This window comes from Equus asinus, chromosome 3, assembly GCF_041296235.1.
Source record: "Equus asinus isolate D_3611 breed Donkey chromosome 3, EquAss-T2T_v2, whole genome shotgun sequence".
NCBI lineage: Eukaryota > Metazoa > Chordata > Mammalia > Perissodactyla > Equidae > Equus > Equus asinus.
Genome location: NC_091792.1, coordinates 149,553,535 through 149,558,342, shown reverse-complemented (window position 1 = coordinate 149,558,342; position 4,808 = coordinate 149,553,535).

Sequence of the window (4,808 nt, the reverse complement as noted above, 5' to 3'; positions counted from 1 at the left end):
ATTAGATTTTTGAAGGGCTAAAATAAAATTCAGAAGCATGTTACATTTTAAAAAAATGTTTTATTCTTACATAGAGCTTGCTTGCTTTTGAAAATTGCCATGTTTCTTTTTAAATTTTTTTTGTGAAGAAGATTGTTGGTGAGCTAACACCTGCGCCAACCTTCCTCTATTTCATGTGGGATGCCCCCACAGTGTTGCATGACAAGCGGTGCTAGATTCCTGCTTGAGATGCAAACCTGCAAACCCCGGGCCGCTGAAGCAGAGCGTGTGAACTTAACCACTATGCCCCCGGGCCAGCCCCTAAACTATATTTTATCTCCTTCACTAGCTTAGAAAAAAATTGGGGGAGAAAAATAAAAGATCATAACAGTTACCATGTTTCAACTTAGAAGTAGACTGAGGTTAGTAGGACTGAAGGAGATGTCTTCCTATCATCTGCAGCTCCCCACTGAAGACCCTCACATTTTCTGGGAACAATCCTGAACAAATGTTTGTCCAGCTCCTGCTGGATCAGGGACACTGCCCTAGGTGCTGGAACTAAAATGGTGAATTGGAGACATTGTCCTTATCCTGAAAGGAAAGGAGGGCAGGTTGGCACTCTGTAGCATCTAAATTTCCTCCTACTCCAGCCCTAAATCAACCTCTGCCCCATCCCTACCCTATTTTCACATCAGTGTGTGGCTGGAGGTGGTGGCGGTGCTCATTCTATAGAAATGACCTGGCTCGGGGCCGGCCCCGTGGCCGAGTGGTTAAGTTCGCGCTCCGCTGCAGGCGGCCCAGTGTTTCGTTGGTTCGAATCCTGGGCGCGGACATGGCACTGCTCGTCAAACCACGCTGAGGCGGCGTCCCACATACCACAGCTAGAAGGACCCACAATGAAGAATATACAACCATGTACGGGGGGGCTTTGGGGAGAAAAAGGAAAAAAAAAATAAAATCTTTAAAAAAAAAAAAAAAAGAAATGACCCGGCTCAGCAAACCCTTATAGAGATGGGTCACCGATCCCAACATCTGCCAGTGCTCAGAACTCGAGTGTCGGCTACCTGGCACCTTTTGCTAGCCTGCTCTTGGGTGCTCAGTGTCAAAACTGTAGAAGGAGATCCACACCGCCCTGTTACCCTTGAAATCCACTGGGCCCAGCCTGGTAAGTGCCGCAGAAGTCTCTACAGAGCCTCGTGCTGGGAATCTCCAGCCCAGAAGCCCTGTGTGAATGCACCTCCTCTGCGGTTGTCTGCCTCAAATCCAGGGACTACTCCTCTGCACCAGCAGAGATCTCCCTCTTGAAGTTTGTGCTTTCCACAGGGAAGCCCCAACTGTAGCCCCGTTTCTGAGCGGCTCCAGCTCTTGCTGAGGGGCCTACCCACTCCTCTGTTCCGAAGCCTCTTCTCACCCCATGAGCTGCACCTGGTGCCCATCGCACCTGCCGGCATCAGAGACAACGTTTCTCCGACAAATGAGCTTTCATCTAAGAGCCCGGCCAGCTGGGCTGCGAGCCTTCTGAGGGACTGCATCGCGGGCGAGCCAGTAGCCCACCACCTCGCAGTGAGTTGCCGCTGGAGGATGATGGCACCACGAGGAGACCGGGGGTCTTGGATTGGAGATTTGCTGTCAGGCAAGCACTTGCAGTTGCTCCCCAGAACTTGGTTTCCCTGAGCCAGTGGGGCCTGTGGGAGCAAAGGTTCTTCGTTCCTCCCCTCCGCAGCAACCTGCAGCACGAGCTTTCTGAGTGGGTGACCACAGCAAGGACGGTCATACATAGGCTACATACTCCAATAGTTACTTTCTTTGGGGATTTAGTAACGAAATCCCTCTCTAACTGGAACAAGGGCAATCAAACCTATGATTGGCAGACTCTAAATAAAGTTCCGAAGGAGAAATTCTGAAAAAAAACCAAACCCAGCCAACTTGAATAATGGTAATATCACGGGAATATTTGTAGCTCCAGGGGGACCCTTTGGATGCTACATAACGCCTTGTACACAGATGTCAAGTAAGTGTATTGAGTCATTGTTTTTAAAATCTTATTTGCCTATGCACATGGGCTGTTTTTCAGAAGTCTTAATAATAGCATTTTACATGTTTACAACGCCCACCTGTGTCAGGCTCTGCTCTCCGATTTCCACACGTGTAACTCATTCGTTCTCCTAGCAATCCTAGCAGGAACAGACTCTTGCTCCCCCAACTTTACTGGTAAGCGATTTGCCCAAGGTCATACAGCTATGAAGAGGAGGGAGTGAGGTTCAAACCTGTGTGGTCTGGGGTTTGGAGCTTGGTTCCTAACCACTACCTCCACTGCTTCTGATGACGACATCTACTCACAGGACACGTCCAAATTTAAACTGACCACGGCAACCTTTAGGAACAGCCCCAATTTATCAGATAACCATGACCTTCTTTTTTCCTGCCTCCACTGGATGCCATGTAGATCTAGCTTATATTTCTTAGGCAAAGTGTATCAGTTAGGGTTCCTTTTTGGAAAGCCAAAAAAACAAACTCTGGCTAAGATCATAAAAAAGGCCAATTTGTTAGAGGGATATTTTGTGGATCAGGAATGAGAGGGAAGCTGGAGAATCTGGCTTAAAAATGTGGTGAGAGGGGCCTGTCCTGTGGCATAGTGGTTAAGTTTGCACACTCTGCTTCAGTGGCCCGGGGTTCACGGATTCAGATTCCAGGTGTGGACCTACACACTGCTCATCAAGCCATGCTGTGGTGGCATCCCACATACAAAAAAATAGAGGAAGATTGGCACAGGTCTTAGCTCAGGGCCAATCTTCCTCACAAAAAAAAAAAAGCAAGAAAGAGAGATGGGAGGAGCCGTAAACAGACTTTGTGTCTACTGTGGGAGGATAATCAGCAGGAATGGCTCAAAGTTCAGGACACTACTGCTGAATCATGGCCTCCATTTTATATGAGTCTTGGGAGAATGAGTCTGATTGTCTAAGCTCAGGTCATGTGCCCTCCCAGTGGCTGTACAGAATGGAGAGAGAAAGCTTTGATGGAGAGAGTCTTTGGGTACTTCCACCAAGAGGTAGAAAGCGTGGGACTTCGATAGTGGGAGGAAGGACTTCATATGTTACTGTAGCACAGAATGGGGAAAAGGGAAGTTTGAGTGGAGAGGAGGGGGCCTTGAGAAGGAAACCAATTTGAAAATGGCTCTAGTAGAACAAGTAGGTGGTAATGTAGGATCGAAACTGGGGTAACGGAAGAGAGACTGGGGAGAAAATAGGAATTAAAAGGATGACTTAATATCAGTTCTTATTCTCCGTCCTCCCTATTCTTCAGGTTCTGAGCCATCACAGCCTGCCCCATGTATAACTGGGCAACTCTGAGAATTAAAGATTGTCTATTTCCATGTCTGTTCCAGCCTGAAGCCCCTCCACTGCTTCCCTCTCCTTCCAAATCCTACATCTCATCTCAGGATCATCATTTTGTCCCCAGTATTTTCAATCCAAAGTCATTTTACTTCTGATAGAGACAGCAGCAAGGATGGTTTATCCTTTTAAGGTAAACGTAATTTCAGGACCAGACCAATTCCCTTGATTATAAGCAAAATCAAACTTAATATTAGTTTGGATTTATTTTACTCTTAATATTATTTACTTTCCGAAAACAGACTAACCCCAATTAGCATTGTGAATTGTCTGCCCTGTAATGACCAGATATTCTACTTTATTACGTTACTGAAATCATTTGCATAGTAATTATGGTTCAGCTTTATTGGTAATTGGATGTTTCCCTCCTGGTAATGTTGTGCAATGGTCTCTCATTAATCACGTGGAAAACCTTGCCAGATGGCAGGATTAAGGAAGTACAGTAATATGCTCTTGCTAAACTCATGATCATTTTACGTTCTAAGCCAATGCTTCCGTTTGCACCATCATCTTCCCGCTAATGGTTTTTAGTTTCTAAGCCACTCATGAAACAGAAAGACAATTTAAACTGCAAATGTGGTTGGTCTATGGAAATTTTATTTAAAAATTCAACAATGTGAATTACCCATCTTGTCCTCCTCCCTCCTTCTAGATTTCTCCCTCCTCAAATGTGACAAATGAAGCTTGCAAACAAATATCATAAGCTATCAAAGCAATTGAGACATATTTATCTCTGTTTATGTGTGTGTGCATATGTGTGTGTATAATCTGCTTTAAGAAAACTAAGTGTAGTATTGGAAAACCCGAGTTTGCATAACAAAACCAAACCAAAGTGGAAACTTAGACTTTACCTTACAAGAGAATTCTTCAAATATATCTGAATCCCAAGTCTCCCTGGTGCAATTAAAATATTTAATCTCTAACATTTTTATTTTTTTCAGAAAGGTTAATTCAATAAAACGCTCTAAATTCACATGCACACGCACACACACTCACAGATGCGTATGCATCACCTAAACATTGTCTGAGGCAAGATGGTAGAATGGAAAGAATGCAGGTATAGAGCAGGCAGAGCTGGTGCATTTGTGGCTGTGACGGCATGTAAGTCATTCTACCTATCTGAGCATTAATTTCCTCTTCTGTGAAATGGCATAATAATTTACCAGTATTAGTTGGGCTATGGGTTTGACACTTGTGGCAGAGACCCCAAAACACTGTGTCTTAGACATGACAGAGGAATTTTATACCCCTCACAGAACACCTGAGTCAGAGACTCACACTCCATCTATCTCGTTGCTCCCCAACCCTGGGTGTGTGTGGGGGTACTCTTGTCCACGAGATCCCAGATAGGTTACCTCCACATCCGTATTCCACCTTGTAGGAAAGAGAAGGTGAGGGTGCACCCCTAGGTTTTAACAGCCTGCCTGGAAGTTGCAC